The sequence below is a fragment of the Lepidothrix coronata genome, unplaced genomic scaffold (genome assembly GCF_001604755.1).
Source record: "Lepidothrix coronata isolate B3197 unplaced genomic scaffold, Lepidothrix_coronata-1.0 Scaffold130, whole genome shotgun sequence".
NCBI classification, from domain to species: domain Eukaryota; kingdom Metazoa; phylum Chordata; class Aves; order Passeriformes; family Pipridae; genus Lepidothrix; species Lepidothrix coronata.
The window spans coordinates 546,796-559,350 of NW_016690310.1; the positions used below are offsets into that span (position 1 = coordinate 546,796).

General features: G+C 38.7%; 1 protein-coding gene across 1 annotated transcript in view; it reads left to right on the forward strand.

Moving 5' to 3' along the window:
• SHANK2 (SH3 and multiple ankyrin repeat domains 2) overlaps positions 1-12,555 on the forward strand; it is a 330,841-nt gene that overhangs the window by 16,926 nt on the left and 301,360 nt on the right. The window lies entirely within an intron of this gene.

The following is a 12,555-nucleotide window of genomic DNA, read 5'->3' on the forward strand; positions in this document are numbered from 1 at the left end:
TTGTTGAAGTTATTCTGGTCAAGTGGGCAAACCTGAAAAACCTACAGCCCAGGAACTTCACCCGTGTGTGGTGCTGCATTCTAAGGGGTGTTTCAATGAAGAGAGGACCGAAAATGCCTGAAAAATCTGCTTGATCCCCAACAAGGAAAATGTTCCTCCTCCTGGTTTCTGGTGTTGGTTGGATCATGAGAATGATCTCAGAGCAGAGGAATTTGCAGCTTAACTGTGGCCTGGAGTAAAGGTGGCTGGCACATCTTGTAAACTCATAACAACTCTCCTGCTCTTCCTCCTCCTCCTCCTCCAGAATGTGCTTTAAATATGAACTAGCAGGTAGACTAATTTATAATATTTCTTGTATTAGACAAGATAAACACTCTTTTTTTAAATTTATTTAGGGGCAATTTATTAATGGAGTCACTGAAAATTTGCAACTGATATTAAAACTGGATAAAGAATTGCTGGGTTTTTGTTCTGTAATACCTTGTACAATTAGGTGAGAACTGATGGACCACTGAGTCAATGTAGATACACTGTGCTACACCACAATCATATTACTTTTTATCTTTTGTTTTTACCTTATCTGCTGCAATTTCAGTGTTTTCTATTAAAAAAGGCTTCTAGTCTTTATATTTATTATATTTTTTTTTAATCTTAGCTTTGCTGTGGTTCTTTCAGAACACAATTTAAAAAGTTTTGGTAGTACTCTGGGGACAATTTAGTGCTATTTATGCAAAACAGTTTCTTAAAGTGACATTATTTTCTTGGCTTCCAGTTCAATCGTTACAAAATAAAGAGAAACATTAAACTCAGAAATCAGAAAACTAGAACAAAAAGGACACTGATTTGAAATTAGGTTTCCTTTGGTAAAGCTTGATGCTTCTCTATGATCTGCAAACTAAAAAACTCATTTTCTCTGTGATAAGAGAAGCTGAAGGTGCCTTGTCTTGCACTGGCTGCTGCAGTGTTTTGTGTTAATGCACATTATGGGCACAGATCAAAGATTGGATAGTGAGTCTTAACAGTATCAGTACCTTTGGATGAGCACTGGAAGCAAAGAGAAAATAGAGAAACAATGTAAAATGTGTGAGATTTATTGCTGTAAAGTGTGTAGTGACATGAAGTAGTATAATCTGGGAATAATAGTATAGTCTGAGAAAATGGGAAAAGGGGAAAAATATTAATAAAATATTTGTACCTTAAAGGCCAGTACAACAAAAGTTTCTGGTTTATCAGGGCATTTAATAACTGACTGTTTGCTTCAGTGCCAGGATCACTATCAAAGATAAATACACCAGTCAAAAGACAAAGGTACAGAAACAGGTGTGCAAATTTGGATTTTAAGTATTGTATTTGACATTGTGTTGAGTTGATGGGAATAATTTTTTTTGTTGGCTGAAACGTTTAAGTGAGTTTGCAGTTGTGGTGAGGAGCTTTTCAAGAGTCAGGATGGTCTTCAGTCTATGGTGTGACCAAAATAATCCATCAGTCACTCCCTGATAAGGGATGTACACATTTGAATTGCATACAGAAGTGAGAAAGTGTGGTGAAAGGAATTATATAAAATAATTCTAGAACAGGAAAAAAAAATCTCAAGTAATGTATTCTTAAATTATATACAGCGTAATGCCTCTGCTGCTTTGTCTTATCTCTTCTGGCTCTGTGCCACTGTTTCTCCGGTCAGTGCCGGCTGCTGCTACTCCTGCCGCTGCCCACAGTGGAGAGAAAACTCCCAGCCTTCATAGCTACAGACACATAGTCCAGCTTAACACTGTTCCATGTCTCCGTAGCCCCCAACTGGGACTGGGGGGCCCCAGAGGCCCCAAGGGGCTCCGAGCTCCTTCCTCGTGGTCTTACAACATGGCTACTTCTTCTACAACCCAAACTACAACTCATCTTCTTCCGGTCTGGTTGTGGTATGTTTATATTTCACAGGAGCGCAGATTGGTTCAGATCTCCAGTGTCACCACCCCTTGGGGGTTACCACTTTTTTAGCTTCAGGGGGACAATCTGGTTCAAACCACTACAGTGTGGGAAACAGAAAGGCCTCATCAGTGTGTGGCTGAACTACTTTTCAATTAAGTCTGAAGCATAAGGAGCAGCAGTTACTCATAACTACCTTTGATGAGTTATAAACACTGAAACAATGTTTAAAATATAGATGTGATTGTGGAAGGCCTTTGCTTACCTTTTCAGTTTTGTTTTTTAATTTTTTTGAATGTCACTCTTCCCCATTGACGTTCACTGCTGTCCCAGTCACTGCAGACTGAGTACTGGCTGAGTACGTTGTGAGAGCTAGCAGTGACAGTGGGGTTTGTCACAGGCTGTGAACACTTCTTTGTGCTTTACATGCTGGGAGTGGGTACTGAACTGGTACTTTCATCCCAGGCCTGTGGTTTTCTTAAAAATATTATTATTGTATGTCTTCGTTGCATGGTTTTGAGTCTTTAGGTTAGGTGGTTTTGTTGTGGGGTTTTTTCCCCCCCACCAATATATATTTAACAGCTTTTATTACACTATACAAAATATTGTGCATAGAATCCTGGAATGGTTTGAGTTGGAAGGGACCTGGGAGACCATCTAATTCCTACTCCTTGCCATGGGCAGGGACACCTAGACCAGGCTGCTCCAAACCCCATCCAACCTGGACTTGAACACTGCCAGGGATGGGGCAGCCACAGATTCTCTGGGCAACCTGTACCAGGGCCTCACCGCCTGACTAAACAATATCTTTCTAACCTTAATTTCTCTTCTTTTAGTTTAAAACCATTCCTTGTCCTGTCACTATCTGCCCATGTAAGAATTCACTCTCCCTCTTTTATATAAGCTCCTTTTAAGGAGCATGTAAGAAAATTCAACTCTGATATACAGAAATAGTCCCTCTCCATGTGTGACTGAAGAACCATGTGGAGAAGAGCAGTTTAGATTTATTAAGGACTGGGGAAAACTTTTGAGGTGAGGCAGCTAGTGATGGCAAATGTACTAAAAAACCAAACCAAACATCTGTGATGCAGACTAAATAAAATCTGTGGCAGAACATTAGGCAGACATAAAACCTAATGGCAAATCCCTTTCTAATGCTTGAATTGAACAAAATATGTTTCTAGTTTTATGCTAATGCTGAAAAGAAGGGCTTTTCTCTCTCTGTCTCTGCCTTCCTTCCTTTGCTGCAAACAGCAAAGCGGAGTGTGGGTTTTGTAAATCTCATTAATGGGTATGTCCTGAAGGATTTGGTTCATATGATGGGCTTAATTATTTCCTTCCCTGCACAGCTGCATCCCAGGGTAAACAGAGCTGCCTGGATGCTGTTCCTCTCTTCTAATGAGGTGCAGGGATACACAGCTCTGACAGCAGCAACAGCAGCGTTGGGAAATGAGCTTTGCATGGGAATTGTTCCGATTTACCAACACACACAGAAAGATTTGGGCAGCAACTAGGAAGAAGTTAAGCAAACTGAGAGGTGCATCTTATAAGGTCACCCCAACCCCCTGTTCTATAGAAGACTAGGAGTCCTTTCAAGCACAGTATTACTGGGCATCACTGCTTTTCATGCTCCCACATGGGTGGCCTTCCCAAAAGTCTGACTGTCAAATCCTGTATCAGCAGCTGCTTGTTACCTACAGAACATTAAGAACTTTTACTAAATGCTTTCTCCATGACAGAAACTGATAGTAGTAAGCCTGGAGTTCAAGTGATGATGTTTTTTCTATTAAGAATATTTTAAATCCTGATTCAATCAAGATTTTTTTTTTAAATGCTTTTATATTCAGTTTGCATATCTTGATTAGACTGGGATAATTTCCATGGCTGGAATCTCCGCTGTGTACTGTCATAAAATTATAAGTGGTAATGAATTCACTTAATCAGGTCTTACAGAGGTACAATCAACATGAAATCTAGTCAATTAGAAATAAATTTGTTTAAAGTATTTCTGGTTCTCCAACAGCCTTATTTGAGGGCTGCATTACCCGTGTCTGAACTAGAGATGTACCCAAACAGATAGAAACGACACTTTGGAAAGAAATCGCTGTGATATAAATAAATCCAGAACTTCTGGTGATGCTGAAATGTACCTGAATCTCTGTTATAAAATGACTTTTAAGTAGTGAAAGCTTGAAGAGTTTGTTACAAATCTGTATTTTCAAACAATAACATTCTTTCTGGTTTTTGTTTCCCTACTTTTGTGCAGTAGTCACAAACATGTCTCTCATTCTGTTTCCTTCTTGCCTAAGAAGTTTTTATTTCTCAAGCTGTTTAATAAGATAATTAAACATTGATAGTCAGTGAGGAAATTGTCTCTTTTCATCAGTTTTATTGTCTTGTTCACCTAAATTTTGGCTAGCTAAATTTGGTAATAAAGAGTTTCTTATCTATATAATGAATAGAATCAAAATCTCAAAAGTCAAGAAAATAATTCAGTTCTACGAAAGTGCTGTGCTACCTGGGTCACCCGGGCAGATCATTAAACCTTTCATCATTCACCTACAAAATCCTAAAGAATGTCCTTAATTGTGCCATGAGCACAGGTTGGAGTTTAAGTTAAAGCCTAAGATGTGCTTGGGAAATAATGAAGCAAGATGCAGATAAGGTCAGCAGAGTTCCCTTTTATAAAATTTCCTCTGGAAAAAAAAAAGTCAGATAACTTTTCTGCAATTGGGGTAAGAGAAGCCTGGAGACCATCTGTCATGGGAAGCAGGGATATTTGCTGCACACACACACAGATGGGCTCAGGGATAGTGAGGACATGGCATGTGGCTTTACTTTCACTGCAGTTTGGCTAAACCAAGGGCTGGGCACCTGCCCTAGTTCTCCAGTGTGTGCATCTTCCTGGGTCACCATTTGTTTGTTGCTTCCCTCTTGATTAAGAAAAGAAATTAAGTGTGTGAAGGCCAGGTAGTTCTGCCTTTCTTCCCTCTCTATTAGTGGTCCTGAAGTCAAGACTTAGTCTGGCTCAGCTACTCAGATATTTAAGCTGAAACTGAACTAGACATTTATTCATCCACGATATTGCCCAGTGTAAAAATAATGGTCACATCTTGACCCGTCTTTGTCCAAGTTTTCCTGATCTGAGATCCCTGGACCTCATATTAATAATTCAAATGAACCCAAACTGATCAATGAAACTAGTCTCTGCATTTGACAGGTTGGCAATCTCCCATTACAGGGCACTTTGGCACTGGCACAGATTTGCAGACCTGGAGAGTCTCTGTGCTCCCAAATCCCACCCACTAGGCTGCTGAAGATTTTGGGTACCTGATGTCCTTTACAAATTTCAAGGGGTGCTTCCCCCTAGGTTGAAATATAAATGAATTTGTTGAAATTAAACAAGAAAAAAATTCAACATGCACAAGGAGAAAGAGTAATTGATTTTTTTTCAACCAGCTCTCAAAGATAACTGATAGTTTTGTAAGAAAAACAATGCATCTATTTGAAGCTTTGCTTTTTTTTAACTGACATGTTATTTCTTTGATTAAACTAATGCAAACCATGAGACTATTCTTGGAAACACAGCAAATAAAACGACACAGTAGCCCCTACAGGATCACATCTGAGGAAAATTCAGGTTAAACTTTGTAGCAAACTCTAAATGCTAATCCATATGTAAGGAGAAGAGGGAATCTACTCTCAGGACTTGATCTAATCTACATAACAAGACACCAACAGTGCTTCTCTGTTAACGCTTAATTCCATTTGTATTTGAATTATCAGAAAAATGCTTTCTTTACGGATAAAGAGGAAGAAGGTTGATAAGCATAAAATACAAATTAACAAGCAACAAAACTGCTTTGTCCACCAGGGATATGAAACTGAGGTAAATATGTGCAACAAGCTTTGATTTTTTTTTTTAAACTCCCATTGTAAATCTTTTAAAATTCTCTTATGTCCTTTCTCTTCCGACATACTATAATCTTTTTGATACTTATGTAGTGAAGCGCAAGCAGAGCTGGAAGCAGAAAGGCTAGAAATAAAATTGCTTGGTCTACGTGCTTCTGTTTGGTAAGGAAATTTGGTGGGAACCCCAAAATGACCTTTTTATCCATTGTTTATAAATAGATAGTGACTTTTAAAAACTGAGGTGATGTAAGACTTCAACATTAAATAGAGAACAAGTTATAGCTACTCACATAGTAGCATTCTTGTATTAGATAAGCGAAGGTGAATATTTTCTTTCAGTCAGTGTAACAGCTGCATCAGGAGCATATTTGGTCATAGAATGCTTCCAGGGATGGGGCATCCACAGCTGCTCTGGGCAAAATCTAAACATTATATGACAGCTCCAACCCTACTTTGAATTTATGAGTCCAAGAAAATATATCTCAGATTTGAAATGAAGTGAACGTTGGTATCTGAGATAATACACTTGGCACATTTCATTAAAAAGTGGTGTTGTTTTTCATCCTTGTTTAATTGCTACTTTTTTAGCTTCTTTTGTTTAGCATCTGTTTTTTGTGTTTTAGAATTCTGCATTGGTACATCCTGAATAGAGGTATTTTCAAACTGAAAGCTGTTTTTACAATTTAGTGCATACAATTGCTGTAGGATTCAGTCTCTTATTTAATACTTCAAAGTGCATTATGATTTTTCAGTAGATAAAATATAGTGTCCATTACAAGCAGTATTTAAAGAGTGACTTAGGAGTGCTGTTGGAAAGCAGAAGTTCTAATAAGTGTAAAAACTAGAGGCTATGTTAAAACCAGCTCTAGAAATGAACAGAGCCTGGAAGCTGCCTGCCTTGGGGCTCACGGTGCTGGATTGTAATTCCTTGTCTGGAAGAATGACCTTTAAATAAAGGTCAGGCAGAATTGCACTGGAAACCTTGCAGGGGCTTAAAAGAAGCCACTTAAGAACTTATATTGCCACTGGGATTTGGCCTTTACTGTAAACTTCACTGGTTAACATTTATAAATACTTGCTATGTTTTCTCTATTAATATATTTGATTTTTTTTTTTAAAGATTTTTAACCATTTTAACTGACTTTGCTGTGCTAAATCTTTATGCCTGTTTCCCCTTTCTGCCACCAGGTTCTGTTTTCTCGTGTAAAAATCCTACTTCAAGTGTTTTTCACGTTGAACTTCAAGCATTCAAAAGCTTTTTCTACATCTGCTTCTCTGCCTGTCATCCAACCTTCCCCATTCATTACAATAAGTTACTTGTCTCCTATACTTTTGTATTTCTTCTTCCCTAAAATGTCTCTTTACATCTGCCTGATTGAACTTCAGCCTTTCCATGAAGAGACCATGACCAGCTGAATAGTTTACAAGGAAAATAAATACTAAGTAGAAGAGACAAAGAACAAAGGGGAAATTTAGCATCCAAAGCTAGTTGGAAACCAAAGAAACTTTTAGAAAACCCTTCTGTTTTTACAGAAATAGGCTGTGTGTGCAGATTTTGTATGTGGTGATAGTGAAGTACATATGACAAAAAAAAAAATTCTTACAGTGTGAGCTTAAACCCCACTTTGATCGTATGATGTTGGTATTTAAGACTCTAAATACCAGAAGTTAATGGGGCTTAGCCTCTTCTTGGCAAGGGATAACAAGCTGCCTCAGAAATAAGAGGCAGCTTCAACAATTTATTCACTCAATTTTCTCCTTCTTTTTCCCTAAAAACAAAGAATGTGGTAAAGTCCCACTCTTTTGCAAAACCATTTGTCATTTGTGCTTAAAATCTATGCTGAAACAGGGCAGTAAGAAGAATCTTCTGAGCTGGGTGTGAGCAAATGGATATGACCACTGATTTTCAATTTCGATTTCAGATCAGTATTTCACTTTTGAAGTAAGAAACTGAGAAACAGCTTCAGAGACAAGTACAGGAGGAATTTTCTTTGTCATTCTGGTACATGAACACTTATGTCAGCACACATCTTCTAAAATATTTATTTGGGAGTTTTAGTTATTTAACAGAGAGTTCAAAAATACATAACCAGGCAGTGTAACCAAAGTGAATTTAAGTGAAGGACTGCTGTAGGGGGAATAAAACTGTAATTAGGTCCCCCTGTCTGGTGGGACTGGGGGAGCTCCAAGTGCCTCATCCCCCCTGAGCTTTTGCTGTGGGCTGGTTATCATTCTTTGCATGTGTCCTGGTTTTCTTCTTGTGGGTATTTTCTTTTAGGTATTGCATTTGCCTGGATGAGTTTTGTATCAGCAGATATTCAGGTACTAATAACATATTTCCATGGGGGTTGATCAGATGTCCTATTTATGCAGATTTCTTTCCTGTCACTCAGTCAGTGGTGTCTCAGATTCACTTTTTGCTGGCAAACATTAATCCTGCCTTCGGATAAAGTGGTTCTGCCCTTTTCAAGCCCTGGCTGTTCCCTTCTGGCCCTCTGCCATCTTCCTCCTGCTGCTTCTGCAAACATTTGCATAGTGATCCAGAGATGTGATGGACACTGAAACCAACCTCCCAAAACATAAAAAAACTGGAGTTTAACCTGGGTCGGTGTTTTGTTCTGCTTCGGTGTTTGTGTTAATGCGGAGATTAGAGCAGTCTGGGAACAAGAGTGAAGCGGTCTGGGTCTGGGCGTGAGGGCGGGTGAGCTTGCTTCTTCAGGAGGCAGTGCTGGTTAATGCCAGCTTTAAAGTAGGAGTGCAGGGTGAGACTGAACTCATCAAATTGCAAACTACCCTTTGGAGTTGGTCTTCAATTCAAATTTTCTGCTGCATGACTTCTTCTGCAGAACTGTGGAGAGGTGTGAAATGCATGGTGTGCTGGGATTGTACCTGCGTCTTCAATCTGAAATGCTTTTTTGTTTCAGTATTGCTATAATTAGAAAAGGCAATGCTTGATCTTCTCCAGAATTTTAATTTAATAACTTGTTGAGCTGGTTCTTGAGCTGATATATATAATCCTTAGCAAAGCCACAGTTTTAGGAGCTCCTGGCAGGTTCTACACAGACAGAAATCTCTTTCCTGAATAGTTTTTCTTCAGAGTTAATAATTAAGTACCTCTTTCTAGCAGTGACTGTTACTGTAACAGCAAACTTTTCTCACAGTCTGGTTAATGGCCTTACTCAGCCTAAACAATGCCAACTCTGTATTCCAGATATTCCCACAGGTAGGTTTTGAACTCGCCTGACAATAGCAGCCTGGAGGGCTTCTCCCTGCAGGTGACAGGGCTGGTATTGTGCAAATGACTGTTTATATAAAAATAGATTGTTCTTATCATGACTAGGAGCCAGTGACCCTTGAATTTGAAACTTTGCTCTGAGACCTGGCCTTGTTGGCCTTGGACAAGGTATTTGATGTGTGTCCCAGCTGTATTTTAAAGAGAAGAGAACTCTTAACTACTCTGATTAGTCCAAATTTCCAATCCTGCGAGACTCTAACCTGTGTTCACATGAAAAAAAACAAAATCTCACAGGTCAGGGAAAGAACTTTATCCCTCCATGTCCTTTATTGTAGTTTCCCTACCAAAATTTAATCTTAGTTTTAGGGCTACATACAATATATGGACTTAACTTGGAACAGATCTTTTAGAGCAGCTTTTTGTGTCTGTAGAGATCACTATGTTCCATATTTACCAATGTGAAACGAGACAGGCGGGTTTGTTACTTTGCAGGATCAACAAAATTGCACATAGCCATAATTAAGTTGAAGACTTTAAAACATGATTCTTTGTAGTGGGCGAGTGTTTTGTGTATCTTATAATAGCACGTGGGTTTAATGAAGATCCCCTGTGCAATGTGTGTCCCCATCGATGATAATTTAAACCCTTTCATATCAAGTTTCAGCCCTTTCCTATCAACTTTATAATAAATTTAGACACACATGTTAATTAAATTAATTTCATGTGATGTTTAACAACCACAAGGCTACAAAAAACACGAGTCTGTCACTGCTCTTGCTTTTTTCCCCTGCTGTGTCAGTTTGCACTCACCAGAGAACACCTTCCAGACGAAGTGAGCTCTGGGAGTTGAAATTCTTGTTAATTCCAGCCTTTTATAACGTTCTTTTAGAATTTTTTTCTTTTTTAAAGAAAAAGGCAATTTGATGGTCATACCACTTCCCCATGGTTTAGACTGGTTTAAACTCTCCTTAATGGTATGGTGGTAACAAATAGCAGGATAAGTTCCTGGAGAATTTTGTGAAAGACAGAGGAAAAATAAATCTAAAAATAGCATCTGCAAGGGGAAGGCAGCAATCTGAGCTCAGCTTATTTCATCTGGCCTGTGGATCTAAGAAACATAACCTGGCAATAGCAGAGTAAACATCCCAGTGCTCCTGCGCAGGTAAAGGGCAAAGTGCTGAGGGAAAAGTACAATAATAAGGGCGAGCATATGGCCATCCTTTCAATCTTTCATCTTCCAGCTGTTTTTCAAGGCCCTCCTGTGTCAGAAGTGGTGTTTAAGCAGCTGGAGCTCATGCTTGCTTTGTTCAAGGGACGTGCAGGGACCAGGGCAGGAAAGCGTCCAGGGCTGGGATGCACTCAATGCGCAGGAGCTGAAAAATGTGGACTGAGGGTGAGAGGTGGAGCAAACACAGTTGGGGTGACAGTTTCCATCGTGAGTTTATTTCCAAGTTAATTTGAAATTTGCTTTTATTCATTTACAGAGAAACGTTTCTGCACTCAGCACTTTTCTATACCAAAAGCAGCCACTGATGCTACAAAATACACTCTGTTTAACTATGGGAGGTGTGTGATCTGTTACTTCTTTAAAGAAAAGGAAAGAAAGCATCCAAGCAATACTTAATCTGTATTTTAGCTATATAGCATCCTTTTGAACCAATGAATTGCCAAGGGATTAGGAACCTGGGATCCTATATTTTCATTGGCTGTACGAGCCTAAGTAAGCCAGGCAACCTGCCTTACTTTTTCTGAAGTAAAGGTTTGGTTGTGGAAAATTATTTGGAATATCACAGGAAAAAAACTGAAACAGTTTCTGAGTGATAACAACTTCCCTGTGGGAGCTGTGATAATGAGCTTCTCTGGTTATTAAATGGTGGTATTTTCCATTTTCACACAGTTTAAGAGCCAAACATAGGTTTAGGGAGACATCATAGAATCACAGAATGTTCTGAGTCAGAAGGGACCCACAAGAATCATCAAGTTCAACTCTCAAGTGCTTGACCTCTGTTCCTGAGCAGGCTCTGCCCTGTGTGGGACCTGTACTGGTGTAGTTTGTCCAGTATTGGAATTGTCTTCTTTAAAAACTGGTTTTAAATCATCTGCTTCTCCATAGTGCTGGTGGGGCTCAGGTTCTGTTCTTTTTGCCACTGTGGATACAGGCTTTCATTATCCTTTCTGTGGTTACTTGTGCATTAGTTTACTTTAATGTATATTCCAGAAAACTAGGTGTCTTGTGTCTTGTTGATGAGTGTCCAAGGAGTTCTTTGTCCCACTATTTATTAAACTTGAGGGCTTGATTCCTGGGAGCTGGTCCTTCAGTCAGTGATTTCCCTTTCTTATTCTATAATGAGATATTTCTGAGTAGTGTTTGAGTGAAAATCCACTTGCCAAAACCTTTGGAAGTTTTTTCCTTAACTCACCTCTTTATTTGTATGCTGTATAATTGCAGTTTACAGCTCTCTGTTGAATCCATTGCCCTGGAATATGTTGCACTCACAAATGGCTTTAGGGAGAGACAAAACATGTGATTGTCTTTATGTCTTTTTGTTCACACTCACTGGCTTCTGATGCCCTTAAACAGTGTTTATTGCCCTGCGATATTTTGGGTTCACATTTTTTAACATTGGTAGATAAATAAAGAAGCCATCAAAATGTTTAGGCTTTTTATTGGCTTAAGGTGCTTTGGAAAGCAACATTAATCTACAGTTCAGTGAAGCAGCAAAAAAAAATGAAATACTCCCTCAAGAATTTTCTTTTGTAAATAGGGCCTTGCATTAAGCTGCTGTGAACTGGCATGCTTTCAGATTTCTGAATGCACAGTTCTGTCTTCATTAGTAATTATAGTTGAGGGTAATCACACTGGAATTATTCTTAATCAGAAATAACAATAAGGCTTGATGATGTAGGGATGTGATGTGCTTTGGAAGCACTTGCCCTTGACCTCAGGCTTCGGGCCTGTCCAGCACATGGGCACCTTCAAATCCTGAGAGTGGCAGCCTTTGATCTCTGGAATCACTGCCTTGGAAATGACCAGGATCTGACGGGGACTGACTAATCTGGTCCTGATATTTGCTTGGCTCAAACTAAACTGTTAAACACAGTGGTAAAAAACGTTCTCTTAGTCCTTGCTGTTGTTTGTCTTTATTTACTTTGGGGGATCTGGCTGTGAGATCATTATGGAAAACATATACTTGGATATCTCAGTGCACTCACCTGCTATATGAGTGACCTTGGTCAAGTCAGTTTGCCCTTCTGTGCTTTACTTTTGCTTTAATGTCTCTTTTTAAATGTGAGTTGACAGTGGAATTGGTTTTGTTTTTTTTTTTTGTGTTTTTTTTTTTTTTCTTTTTTTTTTTGTTTTTTTTGGGGTTTTTTTGGGTTTTTTTGTTTGGTTTTTTTTAAATTTATTTATTTTTTTCTTTTAGCTAGGTTTTTTTTTTTTTAAATTTATTTATTTTTTTCTTTTAGCTAGGTTTTTTTTTTATTAA